At 50.5% G+C, this 8105-nt stretch overlaps 1 protein-coding gene across 1 annotated transcript in view; it reads right to left on the bottom strand.

The window, feature by feature from the left end:
• Positions 1-8105, bottom strand: part of LOC100976543 (CEA cell adhesion molecule 6) — a 910921-nt gene that overhangs the window by 472249 nt on the left and 430567 nt on the right. The gene's annotated exons all lie outside the window — the stretch shown is intronic.

The following is an 8105-nucleotide window of genomic DNA, read 5'->3' as shown; positions in this document are numbered from 1 at the left end:
TCGGCCTCTCTAGGACTCTTTATTTATTATTTAATTAAAATTTTTTTTTTAGAGTTGAGGGTCTTGATATGTTGCCCAGGCCAGCCTCAAATTCCTGGGCTCAACCGGTCCTCCTGCCTCAGCCTCCCAAGTAGCTGGGACTACAGGTGCCCATCACCATGCCCAGCTTTTGGACCTCAGTGGGCTGGGAGGAGGAGTGTTCCTGGCCCAGCGTTAGGGACTGGAGTGTGGGCAGGATGCTGGACCATATGCCAGCTGATAACCACACGCTTGTCCTCCCCTCTGGGTGTCAGTCTTGTCCTCTGTCAAAGGAAGAAATAGAATACTGCCTTGGAGTCAGAAACCCTTCCAACCATGTTCACACATGCTTTGCTCCTGTATGTCCTTGGGGGCTCCCAGGAATTTTTTTTTTTTTTTTTTTTTTTTTGAGACGGAGTCTTGCTCTGTTGCCCAGGCTGGAGTGCAGTGGCATGATCTCAGCTCACTGCAAGCTCCGCCTCCCAGGTTCACGCCATTCTCCTGCCTCAGCCTCCCGAGTAGCTGGGACTACAGGCGCCCGCCACCACGCCCGGCTAATTTTTTGTATTTTTAGTAGAGACGGGGTTTCACCGTGTTAGCCAGGATGGTCTCGATCTCCCGACCTCGTGATCCGCCCGCCTCGGCCTCCCAAAGCGCTGGGATTACAGGCGTGAGCTGCTGCACCTGGCCACTCCCAGGATTTTTAATTTGTTCAGTGAGGTGGGCCAGCTACACCCAAGGCTGATGGAGCGCCTAAGCTTTGGAAATTGAAAAGATAGGCAGCCAGAGGTTCTCTGCCTGGAATTTGTCTCCACGTGGCTCCCCACTGGTCACACCTGGACATTCACCTTCTCTTCACCTGGATCTCTGTTCTTTCTGAGGCCAAACACTTCCTCCTGCTGTTCTGTGGCTCCAGCTGAGGTTGTGGCCTCCTGCCCTTCCCCCACCCCTCATGTAAGGGCTCAGGAACTGGTTTCTCTTACTCAATATTCAGGGTTTTCCTTCCTCAGGGGTGGGGAGTGGGGGTAGGGTGGCAGGGATTTCCAAGGCTGCCTTTCTTGCAGGGATGGGTGCCCCTGCCCACACCTTGGAGCCTGTCCTGGAATTTCGACCCGTCTTGATGTGCAGGAGGGGAGTGGCAAAGTCTAGTCGTGAGTCCTATCCAGGAGCCAAGGCCTGGTCGAGCCAGCTGCTGTGTGATCCCAGGTTCTGCCTTGACCCTCTCTGGGAGGAAGCTGAGTTCCACTGGACACCTATTCAAGATCTATTTAGCACCCAGCCACACTGTGGGATTTTAAACCCATGTTTGATGTGAAATGGACTGAGAGAGGGCAGGTGATTTACCTGAGTGGTGGGAGCATCGAGATGGAGAGTACCTTAGTGACAGCAGTTAGGCGAGGAATGAGGTGGGGAATTCCACTCCCTTGCCCTGACCCTCCTCTAGGTGGGGTTACCTGTGTTTGGGCTCCCAATTACTGGGCTAAATTCTAGGACCTGCCATTCCCTTGAGCCCCTAGCCCCTGGCTTGTCTCCTGGCCTCATTTGAATACGGGTCCCACCTCAAGGCTGGACACATTTCAGGCTCTGCCCCTGCTTCTGTTCCATGTCATTGGCCCCACCCCATTCTCTGGGTCACCTCCCCCTTAACCCTGTTCAGCCTCAGACGTGCCTCTGGCCAGCACGTGCTTGCCAGAAGTCAGGAGGGCCAACCTTGAGGCTGAAGGGATCTGCGCTGGCGCAGTGCACTTGGCGGGAACCGTGAGGCAGAGGCTCGCGCCTCCAGAGCCTCCCTGAGCGCATGCGCCGTGGAGCTCCCTTGAGCTAGTCAAGAGTGCGGGCGAGGCGCGGGGGGTGAGGGACTGACCCTCGGGGCCCAGAGGTGGGTCAGATCTGAGCCCGGAGGACAACCCTGGGAGCATCGGGTAGAGAAACAGGATCGTGTGGGGACAGGGCGTGGGGCCACAGGAGATCGGAGCCCATGGGAGATGTGGGAGGCTGGCGTGGCCCCACGGAGGAGCAGAACCTTGGGTTGGCCTATGCGGGCTGAGGAGGAGTTCAACAGAGTGACGGGGTATTCTGGGCAGGGGACAGCCTTTGCTGGAATTTTTCAGCCCTTGCGAAGGCCTCGGGACGTGCCTGAATGGGATGTAGTCAGACGGACAGAGTCAAAGGTAAGTGGGAACGTGCCGCCACCACCCATTCGAGGGTCAGCAGCCATTGTCCCCATGTTTTTCCACGTGCGGAGCAGGCACAGGTGGGGACACAGGCCCGGAACCCGACAGTTACACACAAGGAGATCATGTGAGACAGGCCCAGCAAATGGCCCACAGGTCCTTGAGGGGACTGTGGCCTGGGTGCTGGCTCTGGAGGGCACCTGTGATGATGTGGACACAGCGGGTCGGAGCCCAGGGGACGCTGGGGGCACTGGGAAGCTCCCTGTGCTCTCTGCTACGAATCACCACCGCCACCACCCAGATACGTTTAGTTGTGAAATAACATTCTGAAAAGTGCAGGACAGAAACGAACTGTTCATATTACCTGAGGTCAGGAGTTCGAGACCAGCCTGGCCAACATGGTGAAACCCCGTCTTTACTAAAAATATAAAAATTAGCCGAGTATGGTGGCACATGCCTGTAATCCCAACTGCCAGGGAGGCTGAAGCAGAAGGATCTCTTGAACCTGGGAGGTGGAGGTTGCAGTGAGCCAAAATCACGCCACTGAAGTCCAGCCTGGGCAACAGAGTGAGACTCTGTCTCAGAAAAAAAAAAAAGACAGGAAGGGGAGGGAGGGAGGAAGAAAGGCAGAAAGGGAGAAAGGGAGGAAGGGAGGGAGGGAGGGAAAGTGGCGGAAGGAAGGAAAAAAGGAACGAAGGAAGGAAGAAAGGGAGGGGAGGGAAAGAGGAAGGGAGGGAGGGAAGAAAGGGAGGGAGGGGGCCGGGCGCGGTGGCTCATGCCTGTAATCCCAGCACTTTGGGAGGCTGAGGCAGGTGGATCACGAAGTCAGGAGATCAAGACCATCCTAGGTAATACTGGGAAACCCCTTCTCTACTAAAAATACAAAAAATTAGCCTGGCGTGGTGGCGGGCGCCTGTAGTTCCAGGTACTGGGGAGGCTGAGGCAGGAGAATGGCGTGAACCCGGGAGGCAGAGCTTGCCGTGAGCCGAGATTGCGCCACTGCACTCCAGCCTGGGCGACAGAATGAGACTCCGTCTCAAAAAAAAAAAAAAAAAAAAAAAGGGAGGGAAGGAAGGGAAGGAAATGAAGGAGGAAACCTCCCTCCTTTCCTGTGTTACTCTTGCCAAGAAATACGTTAACAGCAGGGACGCTGGGGGACATCAGGGAGCCACCTGCCCACCTTTCTGTCATGCTCTCATCCCTCCCTCCATTCCCCCTCCCTTCTTTCCTCCCTCCCTTCGTTCCTCCCTCCCTCCCTTCTTTCCTCCCTCCCTTCCTTCCTCCCTCCCTTCCTTCCTTCCTCCCTCCCTCCCTCCCTTCCTCCCTCCCTCCCTTCGTTCCTCCCTCCCTCCCTCCGTTCCTCCCTCCCTCCCTTCCTCTCTCCCTCCCTCTCTCCCTCCCTTCCTCCCTCCCTCCCCCTCCTTCATTTCCTTCCCTTCCTTCCCTCACTTTCTTTCCTCCTTCCCTTCCTTCCTCCTTCCCTCCCTCCCTTTCTTCCTTCCTTCGTTTTTTCCTTCTTTCCACCTTCCCTCCCTCCCTTCCTCCCTTTCTCCCTTTCTGCCTTTCTTCCTTCTTCCTCCCTCCCTTCCCTTCCTGTCTTTTTTTTTTTTTTTTTTTGAGACAGAGTCTCACTCTGTTGCCCAGGCTGGACTTCAGTGGCGTGATTTTGGCTCACTGCAACCTCCACCTCCCAGGTTCAAGAGATCCTTCTGCTTCAGCCTCCCTGGCAGTTGGGATTACAGGCATGTGCCACCATACTCGGCTAATTTTTATATTTTTAGTAGAGATGGGGTTTCACCATGTTGGCCAGGCTGGTCTCGAACTCCTGATCTCAGGTGATCCGCCAGCCTCGGCCTCCCAAAGTGCTGGGATTACAGGCATGAGCCACGGCACCCGATCTCTTCCTTTCTTTCTTCCTCCCTTCCTTCCTTCTTTTCTTCCTTCCTTCCTCTCTCCCTCACTTTCTTCCTTCATTTCTTTCTTCCTCTTTCTCTTTTTCTTTTGCTTCTTTCAACAGGGTCTTGCTCTGTTACCCAGAATGGAGTGCAGTGGCACAATCACAACTCATTGTAACCTCAAACTCCTGGGCTCAAGCAATCCACCTCAGCCTCTTGAGTAGCTGGGACTACAGGCATGCACCACCACACCTGGCTTATTATTATTTTTTTTGTAGAGATGGGGTCTCACTATGTTGCCCAGGCTGGTCTTGAACTCCTGGGCTCAAGCGATCCGCCTCAGCCTCCTAAAGTGCTGGGATTACAGGCATGAGCCACCGCCTTGCTTTTCTTCAATTTTCTAGTTTTTCATCACTCAGTGATAGAGTTAATTTTATCTCTTCTTGAACATAATATAAATGGAATCATACCATATGTTTGCTGTTGTGTCTGGTTTCCTTTACCCAGCGTTGTGTTTGTGAGATTCTTCTATATTCTGCTTATCTGTAGTTGACTCATTTTTATTGGTGTATCATGATACTCCATTGTATGAATATACACAATGAGTTCATGCACTGACCTGTTGATGGACATTTGGGTTGTTTCCAGTTGGAGGCTATTATGAATAATGCTGCTATGAACATTCTTGTGCATGGTTTTTGGTGAACAAATGCTTATGTTTCTATAGGGATATACCTGGAAATAGAATTGCTGGACATAGGTATGGGTATGCATGGGTTTGGCTGTCTATACTGTTTTTTGTAACTGCTATAACAAATTACCATAAACGTGCTGGCTTAACACAATATAAATGTATTTTCTCACAGTTCAGGAAGCCAGAAATCTAAAACCAGTTCCACTAGACTGAAATCAAGGTGCCAGCAGGACTGCACTCCCTCCTGAGGCTTAGGGGAGAATGTGTTCCTTGCCTATCTCAGCTTCTGGTAGCCACCACCATCCCTTGGCTTGTGGCAGCATCACTCCAATCTCTGCTTCTGTGGTGCCTTCTCCTCTTCTGTCTGTGTGAAATCTTCCTCTGCCTCCCTCTTAGAAGGGTATATGTGATTACTTTAAGGGCCCACCCAAATAATCCAGGATAATCTCTTCATTTCACAATCTTTAATTACATCTGCAAAGTCCTTTTTGCCATTTAAGGTAACATTCACAGGTTCCAGAGCTTCAGTCTGGACATCTTTCGCAGGAAATTTTTCTTTCTTCTTTTTTTTCTTTTTTTTTTTTTGAGACGGAGTCTCGTTCTGTCGCCCAGGTTGGAGTGCAGTGGCCCGATCTTGGCTCACTGCAAGCTCCGCCTCCCGCCATTCTCCTACCTCAGCCTCCCGAGTAGCTGGGACTACAGTCGCCCACCACCACGCCCGGCTATTTTTTTTTTTGTATTTTTAGCAGAGACGGGATTTCACCGTGTTAGCCAGGATAGTCTTGATCTCCTGACCTCGTGATCCGCCCGCCTCAGCCTCCCAAAGTGCTGGGATTACAGGCGTGAGCCACCGCGCCTGGCTTTTGCAGGAAATTTTTCTGCACACTACACTCTCCAACTATTTTTCTGAAGTGTCAGTACCAGTTTACTCTCCCACCAGCACTGAATGAGAGCTCTCTTTGCTTCACATTGTCACCAATACTATGTGTTGTCAGATGCTTTAATTTTGCTGATCTGATGGATGTGTAGCAGTTTATCATTGTGGTTTACTTTTCTTCTTCCTAATAATTAAATTCTGCTCTTTCTTGAATGAGGAGTAGGAGGTCTTTGAGTGTATAGAGTGGGTGAGGGTATTCCAGGTAGATGGAATAGCATGTATGAAGGTCTCAGGAAATATTTGTTTAAATTGAATAAGAGGTTTAAAAGAAGCATTAGGTTACTTAAAATAAGGAGAATTATTATTACCAAGGGTAAATACGATGCAGAGGTAGACTTTTCTGTTTCCCTCAAACACCAAGTCATTCAACAAGCATTTACCAGCTTAAACACCTGTCCTAGGTACTACAAGATGAGTTAGATCCAACCCTACCCTTGATAAACTCTGGCTTAGTAGGGAACATGATCACTGGGGACATCTCAAAGGGATGTAAGAGGGACTGAGGACCCAGATTTCCTTGAGGCTTATGTCCTCAGGTTCCACCACCCTCTATCCCACTTCCCTATTGACATCCGTTGACTCCCTGGTCACTTCACCTCGTTCCTGAAGACTAGCACCTGCTCATAGACTTCCTCTCCACCCCAACCCATGCTCTCCTGCTGGGATATTTAACTGTCCCTGATAATCCATCCTCATAATGATCTAGCCTCACAGTCTCTTTCCACTTCATCTCTGGTGACCTTCATCCCACTTTAGTCATCCACTCCCATGACCACACCTTGGGTTTAGTCATTACCAGGAAGTGTAACATACATAGTGAACATTTACAGAGCACTTATACCACATGCCAGGCACTTTGCCAAATGCTTTACATGTGTTTACCCCTGACACAAACCTGGAAGGCTGGTGTTAGTATCCTCATTTTACAGATGAGGATATACACTCAGGAAGGTAAAGTCACTTGCCTGGGTGACACATTTAGTAAAATGGCAGAGTCGGGATTCTAACACATGACTTTCTGAGTTCCAAATAAAAAATCCCTGATTTTAACCACAACCCAGTTCAAAATCCAGCATCCTGCTCTCTGATCCCAGCACCTGCCTTTCAGATCTGACAGCCCCTCACTGCCATCACACCTGTGGCGTCAACTCAAAGAGAGCTCTACTCCCTTGATCCCTCTGTTTTCTGCCAGTCTGCCAGACCCCTCCTGGCTTCTCTCCCTTCCTTGCCCAGCCAGAGTCTCATATTGGACCATCTGAGCTCTTTCACTAGCTCTCTAATAGTCAAGGTCCCAGCAGGAAACAGAAGGCACCACAGCTGGGATTTTGAAGATAATTTAATGAAGGGACTCTTTGCAGAGGTGTGGGCAGGGTTGAGGTAACCAACAAGGGAGATGAAGGCAGCAGGAAGCTGTGACCACCCTTAGGTCTGAAGGAGTGAGGAAAGGATTGGTATTACTGGAGTGCTGTGAGAGTCATGGAACATGCCTGAGAGGAGCTGGAGTTGTGGAGGGGCACAGCCACTGCCAGAACCAAGGTGCTGACACAGAGCTGGGAGTTGGAGAAGAAGTATCCAGAATGCTTTCTTTTTCTGTTCTCTGATGCCCTGCTGGTGCTTCTTTTAGGGAGGAACCTAATTTGAAGTCAGAGAGCAAGGGGGGGTCCGATGATGCCACCCATATGGGTAGAGAAGAATGGAGGGTGGACCTGGAGGGCAAATGGAAAATGACCAGCATATGCTCTCAATTCCCTTACAATCCTACAACCCTAGCCTTTTTTTTGAAACTGAGTCTCGCTCTGTCACCCAGGTTGGAGTGTGGAGTGCAATGGCGCGATCTCAGCTCACCACAACCTCCACCTCTTGGGTTCACGTGATTCTTGTGCCTCAGCCTCCCAAGTAGCTGGGATCACAGGTGTCCACTGATTCCCCATTTTTTCAGGTTACACACTTAACCAGACCTATGCTAAAATCCACTTTACCATTACATCTATAGGTGTTAATTTAACCTTTATCCCACAGAACTTCCTTGGCCTACCAGGTATGCTTCGACGTTACTCCGACTATCCTGATACATATACCGCATGAAATATTATCTCATCCATAGGCTCATTTATCTCACTAACAGCATTCATACTAATAATCTTTATAATTTTTGTATTTTTAATAGAGACAGGCTTTCACCATCTTGGCCAGGCTGGTCTCGAATTCCTGACCTCAAGTGATCAGCCTGCCTCGGCCTCACAGAGTGCTGGGATTACAGGTGTGAGCCATCGTGCCCAGCCCCTTATACCCCCAGCCTTCTGCCTCATTTGCCAGCATATCCCTAACTGTGGTCCAGGTGGTAGAACTTGGCTCAGGGAAAAATGGTGGCAGAGTAGCACATATAG

This window comes from Pan paniscus, chromosome 20 (genome assembly GCF_029289425.2).
Source record: "Pan paniscus chromosome 20, NHGRI_mPanPan1-v2.0_pri, whole genome shotgun sequence".
NCBI classification, from domain to species: domain Eukaryota; kingdom Metazoa; phylum Chordata; class Mammalia; order Primates; family Hominidae; genus Pan; species Pan paniscus.
The sequence above is the reverse complement of the archived record's forward strand: the minus strand, read 5'-3'. Positions and strand labels throughout refer to the sequence as shown.